Source organism: Mauremys mutica, chromosome 4 (assembly GCF_020497125.1).
Source record: "Mauremys mutica isolate MM-2020 ecotype Southern chromosome 4, ASM2049712v1, whole genome shotgun sequence".
NCBI classification, from domain to species: domain Eukaryota; kingdom Metazoa; phylum Chordata; order Testudines; family Geoemydidae; genus Mauremys; species Mauremys mutica.
In genome coordinates this window covers 51,715,496-51,737,515 of record NC_059075.1, presented here as the reverse complement: position 1 = coordinate 51,737,515, position 22,020 = coordinate 51,715,496, and the positions used below count along the sequence as shown (strand labels likewise).

The following is a 22,020-nucleotide window of genomic DNA, read 5'->3' as shown; positions in this document are numbered from 1 at the left end:
TGTTTCACAAAAGATGATATATACCCCCTCCACTCAATCCCAGCCCACCCACTCAAGTCTTCAATGATACCACACACACGCAAAGCCCAAGGACATGACTTTGTATATGGAAATTTCACAGGCATTTCAGAGGATAGAACTAACCAGTTTATTTCAAATAAATTCCAGCTAAGTAATTATCTAGTTCAGACACTGACACAGGCAGATGTTCATGTTTATACATTAATGCCCAACTTCACACTGCTATGCCCCACGCTAGGTTGAAAAATATAATCATGAGCAGTTGGGTTAAAATGAGCACTTCCCTGCAGGTGTCTAAAAAAGTTATAGTAATATCTGATATATAGACCCTTGCCTTTACATTCTATATAAATGTCACAATCCTGACAAGGGCAGTCATGACCAAGGGTCAGAGCAGGGTCAAACCTGAGGCTAAGAGTAGTGGAGGAGATTGTAGTCAAGTTCCAGGCTGAGGTCAATACCAAGGATCAGAGTATAAGTCAGGTTTCAGGTTGCAGGTCAGGAGGCAAGATCCAAATCAAGCCAAGGTTGAAGCCGGGAGTTCAAGAGCAGGAATGGTCATGGCAGCTACAGGTGATCCATGTTGTCTTTTGGACACTTCCCAGAATGCCCCCTGAGTATATATAGGATAGGGAGCCAATCAGGAGCCGTAAGAGTGCTGCTTGTCAGACTCTTTGAGGCAGGACTTCTCATGGTCTGTGTCCACAGTGGGTCATGGGAAGTATAGCTGCTGCTGGGTGGCAGCATGGCCATGTCCACTGCTTGGCAGCTGTGTAGGTCCACATTTGAGACCTTCTGGTCCTTACATTACCCACAAGGGTGCCCTCCACTGACCTAAATTTGTCTGGATTTGCTGCATGGATGGCTGCCATGAAGTCAGGGGCATGGACTTGGGACCCTTGCTCCAAGGTTCACTCTTCTGAGTCATAGCCCTCCCAGTCTGTAAGGTACCAGAGGGAGCAGTGTTTGATTTTCCAGTCCAGTATCTCATGGACCTCATACTTGTTGTGGCTTTGGATCCACACCTGAGAGGGTGGTTGTTGAGCCAGGGCAGTGAAGTGGTTGTCATTGTAGGGTTTAGAAATGGTACATGAAACACTGGGTGTATTTTGCGGGATCTAGGTAATTGAAGTCTCCTGGGCACTGGGTCAGTTACCTGGTGGAGGGAATATGACCTGAGGTATCAATAATCCAGTTTATGACATGGCCAGTTGGTATAGAGGTTTTGGGCTGAGAGCCACACTTTTTGCCTGATGGTGAATGCCAGGCATTCCTTGCACCAGGAACCAGTCAGCATACCACTTGTAATCTTCCTTGGCCTTGTCCACTTGTGCCTGGAGTTTTTCTTGGACCTCATAAATCAGATAAACCCAGTTAGCTCCATAGGAATGGTGGAGTTGACAGGTATGGCTGGATAGAGATGAGGGTGGAAACCACAGTTTATATAGAATTGACTCTGCCCAGCAAAGACATGCTCAGCATTGTTGTTAACAAACTCTGTTTGGGGAAGGTGGCTAAACCAGTTGTTCTGGTGGAAATTCATGAAGCAGGGCAAATATTGTTCTAATACTTGATTTGCTTGTTTGGACTGACCATCGATTTGTGGGTGATAGGCAGTGGATGAGTAAGCATGGACTCTGACCAACCATAGGGTTTCACACAAAAACTGCAACACAAACCGCCCTTGATCAGTTGTGACTCTCTCCAGGAGTCCATGGAGATGGATAAGATGAGTCACCAGGTGCTGGACCATTTCTTCTATGGAGGGCAGGTGCACAGTGAGGATGAAGTGGGCCTTTTTGCCAGTTTATCGACCATGGTGAGGACTACAGTATGCCTGTTAGGCACAGGGAGCTTGACTATGAAATCTAGGGTAATGGCTGCCCAGGGTCTGGACAAGGTCTTGGAAGGCATTGGAGTGCCAAGGAGTGAGCACGCTATCTTGGTGCAGCCGCATGGGCCACAAGAAGGACCATGCAGCCAAATGAAGGGTCTTGAGGTGACCCAGATGGCCTGCTAACGACAAGTCATGACAGAGCCATAGTACTGTAACTGAGGAAGTCTGGGTGAAACACACAAGTGGCCTTTGACATAGATCAAGCCATCCTAGACCTGGTATTGCCCCTTGCTTCCTGCTTTATGATCCGTGTAAACCCATGCTAGGAATTGAACATCCTCCAAAGAGTGGCACCTCTCTTCCAAGGCTGCTTTAATGGCTAGAAGCTTTTTATCTAGAATTCTGTAATTCTTCTTTGGCTGTAGTGAGCTTCAGTGAATAGTAAATGCAAGGTGGAGGTGCTTTAGAGAGCCATGCTGGCAGAGCTTTTGGGAGCCATGTTGGCAGAGCTGTTTTTCTCCACTCAGTATCAGAGACTAGTCATCAAAAGTGGGCAATGCGGAAGGAAATCAGTTCCTGCAGCTACTGTAGTTTGTGTAGGACCACCTCCAACAAGCTGGCATGCTAGCATTATTGTCAAGTAGGGCAGAAAAACCCTGAAATCAGATAGACTCAGTCTCAATTGTTTGAGCTGGGGCAAGGCCCAGACCAATGCATTCCCAGTCAAGAAACTAATAATGAGTCCTACTTTTGCTTGCTCAGTGGGGTAAACCTAGGGGTGGAGAAAAAAGAGCAGGTGATATTGATTAATAACTCCCCATAATAGTTGGCAGTCCCCTTTAAAACATTCTTGGAGGGGACTAGAGGCCCTGGGTATGTTGCCACAGTGCAGCATTCTCATCCTACAGCTTGTCAACCCATTCAGGCATCTCCAGTATCCTCTGGGGCATGTCAGGCAGGGAGTGGCCTGCTGCCTCAGGGTAGGCCTTCACTACAGGCTTTGGTGGTCCAGACAAACTGTCAAGATCCTTAGAAGGGTAGTCAGGACCCAGGGTGAGAACAGGGCAAAGCTGAGGCTGAGAGTAGTGGGGGATTTGTAGTCAAGTTCCAGGCCAGAGTCAATACCAAGGATCAGAGTCCAAGTCAGTGTTCAGGGTCTGGGTCAGGAGATGAGGTGCAAACCAAGCCAAGGTCACAGTCAGGAGGAGTTCAAGAGCAGTAATGGTCATGGCAGCTACAGGAGATTCATGTGATTGCCTGAATGCTCCTTAGATTTATATAGGGCAGGGAGCCAATCAGGACCCATAAGGTTGCTGCCTGTCAGACTCCTTAGGTGGGACTCTCTGTGATCTGTGCCCACCGTAGGTCATGGAAAATGGAGCATGTGCTAGTTATGGTGGTAGCATAGAGGTGCCCACTATTGTACAGCTCTGCAAGCCTAGGTTTGAGACCTGCTAGACCTTAAAAGGAAGTACCTCAGTATCCCAAACAACAAAAGAGTCAAAGACCGAGTTTCCTTAATGTGGTAGTTGGTGTTTGTTTGGTTTTTGCTATTAAAAGTTGAGAGGAAAGGGTAAAATAAAACTACAATCAGAATCCTAACTTCTGTGGACTTACTTCCTATAACATTTTGTTTCATTTTTATGCTGCTCAGATTTAATTTTAAAGCACCTCAGCTTTCATATTGAAAGATAAGATGAAAAAACAACAAAGCAATAGGCTGAAATCAAGCACCTATGTTAAGTTCTCCTCACACCTTCTATGGGTCATCTTAATTATCACTTCAAAAGATTTTTTTTCTCCTGCTGATGATAGCTCATCTCAATTGATTAGACTCTTCCTGTTGGTATGCATACTTCCACCTTTTCATGTTCTCTGTATGTATAAATATCTTCTGTCTGTGTGTTCCATTCTATGCATCCGAAGAAGTGAGCTGTAGCTCACGAAAGCTCATGCTGAAATAAATTTGTTAGTCTCTAAGGTGCCACAAGTACTCCTATTCTTTTTGCATGGTATAAAAGTTAACACAAAGTCAGCCCAGTAACCTGTTGACAGATTGCTAAGCAGTCATGTAGGATACCTGTCACTGGTAGGCACTTTAGAGCCTTACATGCTGAGCCAATGAATACTCGTTGATTATTTAGCTGTCTGCAGTTTCCCCGGCCAGGATACAATAGTGATGCTGGTGATTTACACTATACCTCATGTGTCTTGGATAAACAGTATTGATTAGATAGCTTAAGCAAGTGTGACTTTCTGTTGGTACCTCCAAAAGTAGAAGTGTGTGGCATGGTGGGATGTTTTCCTTTCAGATGAATCCAGACAATTGCAACTAGAAATAATTTGTTTATTCTTGATAACATGTTGAGCAGTTCCTCAAGGCAGTCCTCTTTAGTATTAAAGAAAAATGAAGATATGCAATAAGTTTTACATACGTGGTAAAATAATGTGAATAAAAATAGCTATACTATCATTATATGAGTACATTACTCCTTTTATCCCAGAGTAGCCCACGATTTTTAACTACTTGATGTAGAAATTGTACAGCACCATAAAATTCAGCCTCCCCTGGGGAAGAGGGCAACAGAAATGTGAATGTCCGGCAAACAACATACTGCACAACACTGTCCAAAGGGGAAACTTTTGGCCAAAGAGATCAGAGCAAACCTCTTCTTTTAAGGAAAGTATCATGGATAGTTGGGCCAGATCCAAAGCACCCAGACATTAATAGAAAGTCTCCCATTGACTTCAGTGAGCTTTGGATCAGGTCCTTTATTTCCATGCAGGACCTCTGGTTTTTTTTTGTTTTTTTTTTTGCGGTCTTAACTGAAATATTCACATACTACAGTAAACTGAATGGAACTCATTTTATCTATTCCTGAGAGGGATAAATGAGTGCGCTCTCTCTCTCTCTCTCTCTCTCTCTCTCTCTCTCTCTCTCTCTCTCTCATTTTAAAAACAAATCTGATCACTTGGGGCTGCCTTCAATATCACAAGGAAGTGTTGATTTCACATACAGTGCATCCTCTCCCGTTTCTTCTGATTTATGTTTTTCAATGAAAGGAGATGTCTTGTCTCCATCACTATTGTCTTGCTTTAAAAATAAAACAAAAACCTGAATTTGCTGTTTTCAACGTATGTTCTGTTAAAACACTAGCCTCCTCGGAGGTTCAATCAGAACTGCATTTGTTAATCAATATGCTGTATGTGGGTATTTTTTTTCATCCTACAACAGTTTAAATAGAAATGAGGTGCTTTTATATGAGAAAGAGGAAAAAAGGCTTTGGGGGTAATCTGTATGGGGAGAAGCAAAGCAATGTGGTTTTACTAATGTCAGAAAATCTTGTGCAGCTCCTGGAAGGCTGTGCCATTTTGCATAAGCCATTATCGGTGCTACACTTTCATGTATAATTATTGGTGAGCATTCATATAGTGATATGGCTTCTTGTATCTTGTCATCTATATTTTGTTCACATTCAGACTTGTCTGCAAATGATTCACATTCAATGCCAGCAAAATACTTTGCCATCGTTCTGCATAAATCTCATCAATAGCTGATGAAACATCAACAGTCTCTGTTAAATGGACTGTACTAGCTTCTTCAGTTTCAATATGAAAAGTACAAGCATAAATGGCAGAATGTGTCACATACAGTGCAATCAATAGATTTGTCATATTGTAAATATTCTGCTGAGAAGCTGTGGGGAAGCATCTCTGTGGTTTGGTAATGAGCCTCTATCATCTAAATCACTGCATCAGGTCTTGCTAGTTTTGTAGAGGCAATGACCAACGTGGTTGCCATATAATGACTCTTTGGCGGCCTGTGTAAAATGAGCGGATGGTCTCAGTCCAGTTCTTATTAGACACCATTTTTCATTAAAATTGGCTCTGTTTTGATCCTCCTTTGCAACCTCAATAATGAAGTTAAGAATAGAATGGCCAGGAGAATAAACCACTCCCTCACCTTTTAAGGGCTCCCTGTAGGTCAGGGATTCTAAAGGAGCTATTCAACAAGGTGTGGGAAGAAGAGAAGGTACCTGAAGCATGGAAGAAAGGTATCATCGTGAAATTACCAAAGAAGGGTGATTTGTCTTTGTGTGGTAATTGGAGAGGTATAAACTTGCTATCAGTGCTCGGGAAGGTTTTCTGCAGAGTTCTGTTACAGAGAATAAGATAAGCAGTAGAAGAGATCCTGAGGGAAGAACAAACAGGATTTAGGAGTGGGAGACGATGCGTTGATCAGATATTTGTACTACATATGATAATGGAACAATCTCTTGAATGGAACTCGCCACTGTTTATTAATTACCTCGACTTTGAGAAGGCATTTGATAGCGTCCACCATCCATCTCTCTGGAATATCTTAAAAATATATGGATTCCCTTCTAAAGTGATTAACATCTTCAAAGATATGTATGCCGGCAATAAGTGTTGTGTTCGCCATGAAGGACAGCAGAGCGAGTGGTTCCATGTGAGAATGGGAGTTAGACAAGGGTACGTTATTTCGCCCATCCTATTTCTTGTGGTCATAGATTGGGTGATGCGGAAAGCCACTGAAGATAGGCCAAGAGGGATCGCATGGGGACCCTCTGGTCATATTGAAGACTGTGACTTTGCGGATGATATCGCCCTGATTTCGAGCTCTCAGACGGACCTCCAAGAGAAGACTGATAGAGTAGGTAGAGTAGCAAGGTGCGTAGGACTTAATATCCATGCCGGTAAGAGCAAAATAATGAAAGTAAAAACAGCCAGCTCGACGAAGACAGTGTTATGTGACGTAGAATTGGAGGAGGTGAACGACTTCAAATATCTTGGTAGTTACATATCGGCTGATGGCAATATTCAGAAGGAGATATCTACCAGAATCGGTCTTGCAGCAAATGCATTCTATAGACTTCAGAATATTTGGAGGTCAACCATCTTGCAAATGAAAACCAAGGTAGAGATCTATAGGTCGAACGTCCGCTCTGTGTTGCTCTATGCGGCGGAAACATGGAGGACCAATAAGAAGATAGAAAGTCGGCTTCGGGGCTTTGAAGGAAGGTGTCTTAGGCGAATTCTTAACGTACATTGGCCGCAGCGTATAACCAATGTTGAAGTGAGCCGATTAACGGGCATCAACAATATAGTGGATGAAGCCAAACAACGAAGATGGAGGTGGCTTGGGCATGTGTTGAGAATGGATGCTGATAGACACCCTCGTATTGCCCTACAATGGACACCACAAGGAAGAAGGAGGAGAGGTAGACCATTGGGGACGTGGCGAAGGACCATTGAAGAGGAAATGAAAGGTATGGGAATGAAGTGGGATGAACTCTGCTGTCTCGCTCAAGAACAAAATGAATGGAGGAGAGTGGTTGGCGCCTTATGCTCCACAGGGAGTGAAGAAGAAGAAGAAGAAGAAGTAGGTCAGTATCTTAAGCAGCGATGGTTGAACTATTTCTTTTCTTACAAATAATAGGTCTAAACTTAGGGTTCAGCTGATTTCTATTTAGTTCAAGACTTGGTGGAGAAGAAGAGGGGAAATTAAGCTATTATCCACCTCTGTGCCCCCTATCCTGCTGCTAGTTGGGTTTGGTTTGGTACCCAATGCAATTTAGTGCCAGACTACAATGGGCTCTTCTAGCAGCTGGGAATCACTGGAGCACCTATGTCCCTGACATGCCCCCATAAAGCAGGGGCTGTCATACATCAGTTATAGCTGATGTATTTGTTATGTGGACAAGCTTATATCAGATGGCCTGATTTTCCTCTGCTTTGCCCCCTTTCGAGTCATTCATACCTGCACAAAATGGGTGTAAAACAGTAGCACTTTGATTTTATCATCTCCTTTGTCTTCATTCATCCAGTCCCTTTCTACACATTCTAGGTAGCCACTCTTGTTTGGTATCTCACATATCTGTTCTTTTGTGAAGGTACACTGTAGCATTGGCTACACTGGTCTTACAGCAATTCTGGTTTATCCTATAACAAGGGACCCATCAGTTAATTGCCACAGCCACCTATCAATCTGCTTTGTGCTGCTGGAACAATTCAGCCCCTATTCTTGTCACAAACTGATCCTGACTGTATTCTACCTTATGGCTAAAAATTTACCAGACAGTTTGGATGTATAATTTTCAGAGTTTGGGCAGATAATGAACTGTTTGTTTTGACTGTTCCCATTATTCATATCACGTGATTGGTTGCATCAGACTGTTTGTGCTCCCTGAGTGGATGACTGAAACATTTTAAACAGCAGAATAATGAAGAGTGTATAATGAATAGTGAATAATGCACACATCTGGTCTGATTTTTCAGCTGAATAATAATTTAACCAAACAGTAGTTACTCCCAAGTAACAAATACTCTGACCCCCATGAACCACAACAAACAAAACTTGGTTCTTTTATTTATTAAAATATTCACAAAAAATAGGGTTGTTCTTTAGTGTTTTTCCAGTATTACTGCTGAGACCTATTTGGGGGCAACCTATGGATATTGAAGCCCTCTGTTCGCTGGTTAAGGCATCAATTATGAATCTAAAGTCTAAGCCTTCCTTACACTGTCTTTCCACTTCTCTAATCTCAATATTAGGTCATTTTCAATGCCCATATTATCCTCGATCATTGCTTGAAACTGACCTCTGTAATTTCTGGCAATGGCTAATTAGCTTTCATAGCTGATGTATTTGTTATGTGGACAAGCTTATATCAGATGGCCTGATTTTCCTCTGCTTTGCCCCATTTCGAGTCATTCATACCGGCACAAAATGGGTGTAAAACAGTAGCACTTTGATTTTATCATCTCCTTTATCTTTATTCATTCAGTCTCTTTCTACCCATTCTGGGTAGCCACTCTTGTTTGGTATCTCACATATCTGTTCTTTTGTTTTTCCATTTTAACATATTGATGCTAGTCCTGTTGGCTGTATTTATTAATTATCATTATTAATAACAATAATAATAAAGATTAATTTTCTCACTAGATGATTTTGGTCAGTTCTAATTAAAACCAGGCACCACCATCACAAATAGTGGTAAAATGATCTTAAAGTGCTCAGTGCGGCACACCGGATTTTGTTGTATGCACAGCCTATGCTTATTTGTCAGGGACATTTCTCATCACAACTTGCTAAACTAAAGGTTTAATTGGGGCTGTCAAATTAATCTGTTGCTTTTTTCTTCACCCCACATAGATATGCAAAGCCCAGAAATCTCTGCAGCAGGCAAAATGCCTCCCTTACCTTGATCTAAAAGATAGGAGATGGAATGTACTAGGCAGGCCTCAAGAACAGACCTGGGCTCTGCAAAATGTTCTCCTGACCCATATATCCGCTAACAAAATCACTACCAAAAGCCAAATCACAGACATTCTGTCTCCAGCGCTCTGACACAGAGGAAATCCGCTATTTGCCTGGAGCCCCTGTGAACTGTGTGGAGTCGCTGTTATTGTCATGTGAGAGCACTGGGTTTGGCTGCAGAGACCAAAGGTCAGTCTCCATTTTGGAAGGTGGGGTTCTGCATGGCAGGCTTTAGTCAACATCAGGTGGCTGCAGTCAACACCAGTGTGTTAAGAGTTATTTAATGTTTAAATAAAAACAATGTGTTTAAAAAGTGTTCTATGCTTTAATAAGGAGAACAAGACAGGCACTAGCTATTTATCCCATTAGCACTAATTGGCTCAGAAGAGGATTGGATGGGCATTATGGTTGCTGGGCTATATACCTTCCAGTCCCCATCACCAAGCACTGGTAGGAGCACACAGGAATGAGAACAGGCCACGTATTTCTTGCCGAGGTAGCAACAGCTACTGTTTGTTGCACTCCTCTACTACATTTGGAGAACTTAGCATTTCCAGTCATAATACCTCCCATCCTCTACCCCTTAATTTCAAAAAGTAATTCTCTTCCCCCAGCACTCAGAGCAGTAGCCCAAGATTTATTGTTGCCCATACTGCCACATGGTAGGTGGTTTGCAGGGCTTCCTGCTAGTCTAATTTATTAAGTGGACTATATCTTGGTCCATGCTCCAATGGCACAAAAGTGCCATATAACTATCCTAACAGTAAATACGTTAGAGTCAAGCTGTCAAAGAGTTTAATGAGAGCTCAGATCTGGTGCCGGTGTGGAGGCACACTCCTGTTTTTCCATTACATCCCTTGGGAACCACATATATCATGATGTGAGGCGAGCACCTGCTACTTCTTCCATAGGAGGTGGAAGCAAGTACTATACCCAACCCCAGAGATTAGAAATAGGAGGAAAAAACTCTACTAGAAAAACCTCAACGATTTCTCCCCTCCTAAGTCCCTACTTAAAGAAGGAAGCAATCTGGTTCCAGGACTCTCTTCACTGAGAAATTAAATTGTCTATTCTTTTATTCCATAAAATTGAATTACTTAGCAAAAATAATACTACTTAATTCAGTCACTTAGTATATTTATCATGAAGTACTAAATACTGCCAGAACTTACTTACAGAAGAAACACATTATTTTCCATATCATCATTAATACAATTAGTAATGTTAATTTATGTATTTTACTGAAAATACCTCAATGTAATATGCTGCATAATCTAAGCACATCAGCAAGTAAACAAGAGCCACATCCTTCAAGGTGCTCAGCACTTCCATCTTCCATTAATACTAGTGGTAACTGCAGGAGTCCTCCATTTCTACCAACACATTACATGAACCCAGGTAATTAAAATCAGTTCCAATCACAACAAAGCTTAATATGGAAGATCAATGCATAAAGGTCAAAACTAAATTAGAGCCTCAGCAGTTATCTGAGTTATTTCAATTAGGGTCACTGATCTACTTCTCTGCTTTCTCTTAAAAAATGCAAACCCCAAAACATTACTAACTTAACCAGGATAATATTGTATAGGCATTGCATTGTTTTTAGAAGAGTCTATTTTTATGTATAAAATACTTTCCAAGTTCCAGTCCCAGTAGTACATCCTACTGGTAACTTCACATGCTGATTTTCATCAGTGGAGGAGAAACCAAAGAAAGTACAAGTTTATGAACCAGGGCTAGTTCTTAAAGAAGGAAACAGCTGCCCACAGAACAGTTATTTGAATCTGTAGTCAATGATATTACCATATTTTATGTTTTAAGTTAATTCAGTGAAGCAAATTCAGACCTGGCCTGAGTTGATTGATCTTCAAGGACTTAGTCATCTTCCATTATTTAGTAATGTCATTACTTTTAAACAGTAAAACAAACAAACAAACACCTAAGTACAAATTCCAGCACAATCCCAGTTGCTACCAAAGTGGGCCCATACGTTAACAATGAAACAGTAGCACTGGTGTGTGCCCAAATTATGTCTGGCTATGGTTCCAGGTATGCACAGGCCCTTCACCTGACAAAATATTTGTGTTTATTTCTGTGCAGGTAGACAGTTTCTGGGTGTGGAACATAGGCATTGAAACACATATAGTACGTCACGGTACCTCACCTTGGAATGTTCTGCTACTCCGGAGGCAGGACTCTAAAGCCTCCAGGACCTACAGAGTTGATTTTGGGATGAGGCAAATTGGAGCAGAAATCATCCTTCCTTTCCTCCCTCCATTTCAGGCTGCCATCTCATTTTTAGTAAGCATAAACATCAGCAAGAAGTTTTTCTCCAGGGTTTATTTCTAAGTTTAAATACTGGGAAGTTAAAATTTAAAGAAGTGAAAATTATTAAGGGATACCACATGCCTTCCCATGACGAAACCTACAGGAAGGGGCATAGGAGCTGGGAAATGTCTTGAGAGTTCCTCACTGAGTTTCAAGGAAATCATCATTACAAGTGAGGACAGAGTTTGTGGCTTCCCTTCCTCCCACAGATCCTAGGAAACTTCTGGGGAGCACTAAATCCTTCTGGAATAACAGGATGGGTATCTGCACGGACAGCTGGGGATGATGCCACAGAAAGACCTGTTCTCGACACCTCCTCCTGCCCTGGACTCTATGGATCTCACTTCTAACGGAACATTTACAGAGGGATTTCCACAGGGATTCTAGGGATGGAAGAAAATTACAGAAGATGCATCCCAGAGAGAGTTCTTCACAATTTGAATAATGTCTGCTCATATAAGTAGAAAGGATAATATGGACCACATTTCTCTTCATGTAGAAATATTTATATTTTTGTCTTTAGTAATCTAATACTTCCAATAAATGTTTATTGATTGCCAATAATTTTTAGTAGATAACAAGTAATTTCCAACATAAAACAAGTAAGTCTAAATAGTCACAATTAAATATCCAGTTGTTATTTTACTTGGTAATATTAATTCTAAATTACTAAATCATTTAGAGCAAAAATTAAGAGTAATTCCAATTTATTTTTGACGAATTCATAGTACATTATTGTTAATTCTTTTTGGTGATTTAAAAATTACTATTTTTCTTTGACCACTAAGCTCAAAATGGTAATACACATATGTAAATCGCACATCTACCAGTAATGAAGTACCCGGGCGTGGGTACTGACTGATATTGGAGATATAATGACCCCCCTCTGTGTCTGACTCAATTTTACTCATGTCAGAAAAAGTAATTTTCTTCAGTAGTTCAGCACTTCTGTATTATAACCTTCATCCTTCACTGCACATACATTTGCCCTATCTTATGAAGCTATAAACCTTGTAGAAAGGGCGTGGGGGTAAGCTAAGCAATACATTCCCTCGCCACTTTTTCTCAAAGGTGGGACATAGGGTGATCTTTCTCATAACCACTGGTACTATATATGCTGTTGCCTGTTTCTTAATCTGCAGTATGGGATGGTGCTAATAATAAAGGCTTAGCCAGGGTGACTGACAAATATCACCAACTAAGTATTGCTTTTACCCTTCAACCACATGTCCCTGTATCTGCGAGAGTTTGTTTTAGGATATAATCCATCTTAAAGGTTCTCAGCACTTTTTGACATAAATGTTTCTATACATAAATTGTTTTGCAGTGGCTTAGGGCAAAGTGCTACATAGCTGATATAGCCATTTTATAATTCAGTAATCATTGCATGGTGTTGTGTCATTTGAACAGATACAAACAAAGACCTTTTCATTCAGCTATCAGCCAAATGAGCAACTCAACCCTAGCTCCCCACCCCGTGCATTATGACTGCAGTGCTTTGGCTCACTTGTTGTGTTGCAGGATGACCTGTCATGTTTGGATTCCCTCTGAAGTGCTATTTGCAAGGCTGGTTGTTTATTTGCTACTATTGGCAGCAGTCTGCCAGATTGAAAGGGATTAGGAAGACTCTTACAGGTACTTGTAAAGTTGGATTTGTGTTACTATAGAAGACAAAGCAATGGGAGGCTGAGAGCCAAGCAACAAAAAAGTGGATATGTCTGATATGGTGCACACTGGTATTTGAAAAATATGCAGCCATTGTTCTATTCCCTACTGCGGCTGCTGAGAACCACTCTCCTGTGATTTATGCTGCTTTCTCTGGTTAGAGGAAGTTATTTTCAGTGCCATAATGAAGTGGAAGCAAAAAGGCTAATTGTAAGTTTGTTTCTCTTGAAAGTCTTTTTCATTGTGCTGCTCATTGCACAATAAGTATCATTTGCATGTATGTGAAATTATTACTCCCAGGCATTCTTTTGCACTGGCCCAGCATGTAGGCACACCATTGGTATTTCTATTTATGGCAGGAGTTCATAAACTTGTTCAAAAAATACTTGCCCCTTCACACTCCCTCCCTCCCTCAAAAAAAAAAAAAAGCAGCAGTCAAAATGCAAATCATGAGGGCATATTTTTCATTAGCCTGACCCTTAATACTTTTCAAGCAACTGGCTCATCTTTGTTCTCTTTTTCATGGGTAATTTAACTGCATATTTGCTGCCACAGCTACTATTGCTCATGCTGGGGCAGCATAAAAATGGAGAGGTTGGTGCATTACTCTATGGTTATGATTTGAAATTCCGTAGATGATATGAATCTCCAATGTATTTGCCTCTGATAATATCATAGCCCACTTACCCTTTCTTTTCTGAATAACAAGTAGAAAATTAGAAATTCTTTTGATACCTTCTTTTCTTAAGTATTGGCTGAACTATAACCATTGTAGTCAGTAGTTTTGGTCAGGTTGGTTTGATTAATATAAGTGATTTGCTCCATTGACCAAACCCATCTGCTTTTATATATTTTAAGATGTACATGGGGCTGTGTTATATACCCACAAAGAAACCATAACTACAGTGATAAAAAAATGGAAATGTTGTATAACAGATACTGTATATCAATATTGTACAGAATATGAAGAGGGAAAGAAAGAAAAGGATACAGTCAAGCCACATTCAGTGCTAATATTGCAAACATTTGATTTCAGCCCAACGGCCCGATTCAGTTTATGCATAATTATCCAGGAACAGCATGAACGGCCTGATCCAAAGACCATTGAAATTAAAAAAAAAAAAAAAGACTATTGACTTTAACGGGCTCTAGATCAGGTCCAAATTATGTACTGTATTGTACTGTACATACATGAAGAGCAGCTGATTTTACAAGCTAGTCAACAGAATTTACATACATGAGATTAGAACTAGGTCCTCTAATTTCAATATACAGTTTTGAACACTTTTCAGGGAACTATCATTAGCAGTAAATGGGAGTGGCTCTAAATCCCAGGCAACAACAATAACAACACAAAATTAACTAAAAGTTGAAATCAACCCTCTATCTGTTGATAATCATTTTAGTAATTATGGATAACATTTTCAATAGCACACAAGACTTTTGGAGCCTAAATTCCATTTCCAAAAGGGATTTAAGCATTATGACTCAGAACCTAAATCTTATTGACAGTCAGTGACACTTAGGCACCTAAGGCCCAGATCTTCTAAGATATTTGGGTACCTAAGTCCCATTGCAATGAATGGAATTTAGGCACCTAAATACCTTTGAGGATTTGGGCCTTAAAGGTTACATAATACTGAAAATGGGATTTAGGAGGTTTGGACAAAATTACTCAGTGTCTATTTTGACACATGGAAACTAAAAGTATATCAGTGTCAGTTAATTCAGGTCAATTTCCTGATATTATCTATGATTTAGATGGTAAAGTCAGGCACCCAAGTGTGAATATTTTGGCTTAGACACTTAGGGTGATGTTTCAGAAGCATCTAGGAACATCAGTCTTATTACTTCCAATGGGATTTCTTCTCCTAAATTACTTAGGCATGTTTCAAAATTCTACCCTATATTCCTGTACATCATTTGTGTTCATCTTTTATTTTGGCTTTGTTATCAATGTAGGAATTGCACAGTGAGGAGAGCACTGTGAGTCCTCTGACATAACAAAGACTGGTGGCATGACATTTCTATCTTTGGCCTTGCTTTAATTATGTTCCATGCTGACCCTATTGTGTAGAGGCAGTACCAGAGAGCACAGCTTTGATAGCAGTGTTTACATGAATGTTTGATAAGCATCTGTCAGCTCTGAGCTCTCTACAAGACTGTGTAACACAAAAGGCAGCCAGGGACCCCTAGAGCTTTTGCCACCTGAAAGCATAATCTAGTGTGTTTTCTGAATTTCAAATCAGCACTGAGATTGTTCTTTTGTAACTTAAAATGTAATGTATGTATTATTTGCTATAAGAATATATTAAACAGGGAAGACAATTGCTACTTTTTGTAAAATGTGGCATTCAGGAGCAAGGTCAGGACATCTTTTATTGCACACATCGTATATAATTGTATTTGATCCCACTGGATATAAAATGGCACACAGATGAAATTGATTTGAATGTTGACTAGACTATTGAGTAGACATAATGAGAAATTACTCACAAACATTTTGAGGACTTCTGATTAGATTTTCATTTTTACTGTCTTCTCACACCTTCTTATGTCCTTTTTGGGAACACATCTACAAGCAAAGTTTTGTGCTAATATTAGGGGAGGCTGAGGGGCCTACTGATTAGGGAACGCGAGTCCTAGTCGGGATACCTGAGTTCTATTGCCATCTCTGCTACAAGCCAGCTATATGGCCTCTGTCTACCTTCCTATCTTTTGCCTTCCCTAGCTAGATTGTAAGCTGTTTGGGGCAGGCACTGTCATTTAGTTTAGCAAAATGGGGCCTCAATCTCAGCTGGAGCCTCTACACATTCCTGTGGGACAAATTAATAATATGAAAAATAAATTTCAGGCCTATAGCTGAGATTAATTTAAACACAAAAGAAGATGAAACTACATTCAAGGTGAAATCAAGGGAATTTTTGCCATTGACTTCAATACGATCAGGATTTTACCCTCAAAGTTCAGGTCATCCATGTAATGGGAACAATACTATGACACTTTTAGCTGATCACTCACACATCTTGAATACTGAATTGTGAATACTGAACATGCACAGAGAACTGTTCATGAGAAATCAGTAGGCTGAAACTGGTCCATACAAAATATTCACTGAATGATGCCCTCCATATTCCACTCCACCAAGCCATTAATTCATCATTCAAATCCCTCCTAAACACTAACTTCTTGTGTCATGTCCAAAACTGAGACAATCAAATATGTTTTAAAAAAATCCTACTCGCTCACTCCTCTTGACTTCCCTGTTCACCTTCTCTTCTCTGTACCAGTCTTGTATTGACTGCCCATCAAGCCCATCAAGGCAGGAACAGATTATATTTTGTGTCATGAACAGAGTCAAGCACATTGTCAGTTCTTAAAAAATAAATAGTATTCATTTCACTGAGTGAGCAAATCAATAAAAAGCAGTCCGTTCATGAACAATTGGGGGAAGGGGGAGAGAAAAAGGACTGAATTCTAACTAAATCATTTGATACAAACTGTTTGCCAGGATTTATTTATTTTCTTTTGTACTTATTTATTATGTAGGGTGTTCCGTACCTAAGTGGCATTTCATGGGAACAGGAAGGGGAAGAACATTATATTTGTTGATTTACTCTTCATACAGCTGTTGTATAGTATAGACACAATAAAACAAATTAATTTGTGGTATAACTCCATTGATTTCCGCTTAAGATAGAAAATGCACAGTAGCTACCTTCAGTGAAATTACACCAAGGATTAATTTGTCCTATTTCAACAGGCACATTGAAGAAATGTGAATCTTTTCACACAGTGATAATAAGCATTCAGATTATTCAGCTATGTTAGGCAATAAAACGTGAGTGAGTGTTTATCAATTTAACTGCAGTGTTCCAATTTCCTTTTCTTGGTAGGTTCTATGTGTGACGGGACCCTCTGGAGTGTAGTCTGGGATGGGGATGCAGCCTGGGACTGTGCCCCCTGAACTCTCCCCAGCCTGGGCTGTCTCTCACAGTGTCTTGCTAGTGACCAGCAGCAATCCCTCCAGGAGCTGTGATCACTCAGCACAACTGCATATGGAGCCCCTCATCCAGCTATATTGCATGAATGCTCCCAGAGCCACTCATGAATCACACAGAGAAAGGCGCCAGCCAAATCCCCCCAGTACCCAGTGCTGTACCCCAGGAATATACTTTCTTGCACTGCTCAAAGTGAGCAGTGCAAATTGATTAATTGGTTCACCACTTTAAAAATGGAAAGTGGATATACACCAGCCTTTATAAACCTGAGCAGATTTGCCACACACTTCATACAAACTTACTGGTAAAGATAAACAATTAAACAAATTTATTGACTATAAATGGTAGATTTTAAGTGATATTAAATGATAGGCAAAAAGTCAGAAGGGTTACCAAAAGAAAAGAAAATATAAGCAGGCAGTCTAAACTCCCAACCCTATTAGACTGGGCAACATCTAGATTAAGCAGTTTTTCTCACCCCACTGGATATTGCAGTCCTTAATATACAAATTTGTTCCTTAAACCTGGGCCAATCTCCTCTGTTGAAGTCTTGTCTTCTTCTCAGTGTCTTAGTTGCTTGCAGTGAAAGTGGGGGCAGGAAGAGGGCCCCGTATGTGTCCATTCTGTCTCTTTTATACTCTCAGTCCATGTGCTTGGGGAGCACCAGCCCAGGCATGTCTGGAGAGCACTGCTGAGTCTCTCCAAGCACCGCTGAGCAATTCCCCTGGTGTGGCGTCATGCAGGTGAGTGATTGCATTGTAGCTCCCTTGCTGGACAATGGCTGTTGATGGGTTGTTTGACACCCTGCCTGGGCATTGGTTACTTTCTTTGCTGTTGCCTCTGGGGAGCTAATATCTGGCTGATTCCCCAACTTACAGAATGCTTTTGTGATCACCATGCAACACAATTCTCAACTTCATATGCAATAATGATACACATACATGGATAGAGAAATGACTTTCAGCAGATCATAACCTTTCCCCTGATACTTTACAAGGCATGCTTTATATGTAAGATCATGATTATATGACAATGAGGAATATGGGGGTTACAGTATGCTCCCCCAGGGTATAGAATGTCACACTATGTTCATGGAAAATATGAGTACAATCATTAATACAAAACTTAAACCTATTATTTCCTGAAAGGAAGGAGGTGTTGGGAGGCCAGGAGGAGAGATATCAGACTTGATCTTGCTCAGAGCATGAGCAGATTGTGGTGCATATGACTGAAAGGTGCAAAGTACTGAGCTGGACAGGGAGTTGAGAGAAACCCAGTCTGCATTAATGAGAATGCTGCTACAAGGCCACTAAACTATTCCTGCTTAGTTATAAGAGTAAAGCCAAAAAAAGGGAGCCTATAGTTAGGTGCTTCATCTGCATGTCAAAAATTAGACTTTAACCCATGTCTCTAACACAACTATTCTAATCTCTATCCACATACTATTCTGAGACTATTTTTACTGACTGTAGAGCGCTAACCCTAGGACATGGGCATGTCAAGTTCTGGTCCCTGCTCCAATGAATAATTATTTTATACTAATGGGGGCACTGCTACCATGTTTTGTGACAGTCCTGATCTGTGAGGCATGTTCCAGGGCAGCCTTCTGTAGAAGCCTACATTTCCTCACAGATCAGGCCCTGCAGACAAGATTGGTGGGTGAATGTCTAGCAGGAGGACACTGCTGGGGTTTAGCCACTGAGCTACTTGACAGCATCAGTGTGTAGTTGTCTTTGTGTATGCATACCAGCAGACATTTAGGCTTGGTCTATACTACCAACCTATGTCCGTATAACTACATCACTCAGGGATTTGGAAAATTCACACCCCAGAGCGACTTAGTTATACTGACCTAACCCAGTGTAGACTCCACTACATTGATGGGAGGGCTTCTCCCATTGACATAGCTACCACCTCTCAGGGAGGTAGAATACGGACTGGAGAAGCTCTCCAATTGGTGTAGGAAGCATCTTCACTATGCGTTACAGCAGCGCTGTACGTGTAGACAAGAGCCTAGGGAACTTTACAGGTGGAAATTTAGACATCTACAGGGTTAGGTAGCAGCTGGGCCAAAGTTTTGAGGATTTAACATTGGACATCAGCTGTCCAATATTAAAGAGGCAGTTAAATGCCTAAATTACCCTTAGTTACCTGCTTTGCTAAGCAATAATTGGCTCACTTGCACTCCCCAACCACATTATGTGGGATTATGTAACATTAATGGAATCATGTCAAAAATGATGGAAATCCACTGCTACCAGTTATAAAAGAAACCATGAAAACTTCCAAAAGAGAAAAGGGAGAGTGAATGAAAAAGCAATCCAATGTTAATGAATGTTTAGCAATTCCATTCAGTGCTTGATGTGCCATTGATTAGCCTTCCTAGCAAGTGGTCCTTTACTGTTCCCAGTTGGAAACCAATTGGCTTTTTCTTTCAGACAGGAACTCTCTAGGCTCAATTCTTATCTCAATTACAATGGTGTACATCAGGAGTAATTCCATTACCCTCTCTATTCACACCAATGTAACTGAAATCAAAATTTGCCCCTCTGAGTTTTATAACAAGAGATCTACAGGTGCATTGTTATAGGCAGTGTGAATAAATTCTGGAGAAAATGTGGTTTTTAAGACAGAGTGTTGACACTTAGAACTCTTAGAAACAGTTGTATGTTGTCTTTAAAGCCTATTTTCAGTTGACCACATTTTTTAAAAAATTGGCACATGTGATTGTCAGAAAGTGTTACCCTGAAATTAATTTTCATTCTGAGGACTGGATTTTCCTAACATCTTAACCGGTCAGGAAGACATGTTAGTTTCTACTCCCCAAGGCTAGATAAGTATATTTAATCTTTGTATTTTTCAGATATGCCACTAGCAACTTTTCCCTGTACATTAGAATAAACAGACACTCTGGGGCAGATTTCAAGTGGTCTGTAATGTTTCTTTCCTCTAAACAAAGAAAATTGCAAATTAATATTTTCCATTTTCGTGCACTGGTTAATGAATCCAGAAACCTGAATGCTTCGGGGGGAGTAAAATACACACACACTTAATACTTGCAACTCTAGCTACCTGATTTTTCACGAACAATAAACTATTCAGATTAACAAGTACTGTGATTTGCAGCCATAATTAAATTTCAGGTGCAAAAATATAAGTTCAAATTTTGCTGATGCAATATGAATTTGAAAAAGAAGTCATTCAGAAAGTTTACATTTCATATATATAAAAAGATATATATTAATGAAATATTAAGTTTGCATGATTAAGCACTTAGAATTCAGAAAATTACATTATAATTGCCTGTGACACTTTACCTGTGGCCTAATTTACGTATGAATTACAATACAGAAATTATTTTTTGTTATATGTGGAGCCTGTTACTAAGGTTATCTAACACTTTCCCATGACAAACCCGTGTTTTCAGTTGGTTATAACTTTGCCAAACTTTACGTGTTTGGATTGAAGTTTCCCATGCTGTGTGTCTGCTTCAGGCTGAATGTCTTGGAAAGTTTCAGCAAAAATGGTTCGGGTATTTCCAAGAATGAGATTAGCAAAAAATACATTGTTTTGCTCTTGTTGAAAACAAAAAAAAACAAACTTACAACTGTTCAGTTGAGAAGTTTTAGTATTTCTTGCTTTGGAGCTAGGGCTGGAAATTTGGCAGAGGGGTAGCTTTTGTATAAGGCCTCTTGCTGTTCCTGTGAAAAAATGCCTGTGAAAAATGATCTTGTATTTTTTAGCAATTTTTTTAAAGGTCTTGTTTTTCTTCCACTTTGGAACAAAATCTAATGTCAAAAGCTCAGAACTTTTTGCAAAATGGAATTGCTACTTTCTGGCCATCCCTATCTGGCAGCAAAATTATCTGAAGAACATGTTGGAACCAAGCATGCTCCATCTCACCCACAGTTCCTATTTCCAGATAAGACTATCCATGAACCATCCCCGCAGAGCAACTGAGTATGTCCCAACCCAGGGCTGAGCAGGACTTTCCCTGCAATTGCTGCTCCTGACTCTGGCAGACTGGAACAGCACCAGGTAGAAGTACTGAGAGCAGCAAAAGTATCTGTTCTATGCTCTTAATGCTTCTCCAGCCAAAACTCAGGCAGCATAGAGAAGCAAGATGCCTGAATTGGATGCAAACAGGACAAAATGTAAGGAGGTCATGGATCCGGAGGCAGGTGGGGGTGAGAATTGGGACAGAAAGCTGGCAGTAAGGGAGGAAACTGGGAGCTGAAGGGGGAGAAATGTGATTGACTGTGTTTGTGAGCTGGTGAGTTGCAACACGAATGGGATGAAGGGAGGTAAGGCTGAAACTGGACAAAGAACAAGGGATGAAGGAAACTGGAATGAGGATCTCCAGGTGGGAGCCTGAAACTGGCTGGGCAAGGAGATTATATTTCAAAAATGCAATATACCATCATTAGATAACACGTGTAGCATCTTGTAATTGTCACAACCCTAAACTCATGCTCAAACAAGGCATCTGTATGGCCAATTGTCGGTCAAAAGGTCACATTGGTACCGTGTGCAACACCGTAGTGCGGTGTGCAACATTATAGTGCCATGTGCCTATTCCCGAACCTTCTATCTGGTCAATTGTGGGTCAAGTTGGTGCCATGTGCTACAATACCAGCGTGTTGTGTGCAAAAGAGTAGTGTGCCGGGTGCAGCTCCTGTTGACGTAGAGGGCTCCAGCTTGGAACCTGGAGGGCGAGGGAGCTAGGGACCAATCAGACGATGGCACGAGTAAGAGTCTTCGAATAAAACTGTATCTCGCGCCAAAAACGGCAGGAGTGCCCGCGTGTTAGCTGGAAGGCCTGATCACCCTTTCAGCCAGGGTCTCCTCCGGATTTTGCCGGCTCATGTCGTGTCGTGTTAGGATTA

At 40.8% G+C, this 22,020-nt stretch overlaps 1 long non-coding RNA gene across 1 annotated transcript in view; it reads right to left on the bottom strand.

Annotated features, from left to right (window-relative positions):
- Positions 1 to 20,830, bottom strand: part of LOC123368628 — a 35,324-nt gene extending 14,494 nt beyond the window's left edge. Inside the window, exon 1 of the long non-coding RNA XR_006578843.1 lies at positions 20,740 to 20,830. This is a non-coding gene — a long non-coding RNA (uncharacterized LOC123368628). The remainder of the gene's footprint in view (positions 1 to 20,739) is intronic.
- Between the last annotated feature and the right edge of the window lie 1,190 nt (positions 20,831 to 22,020).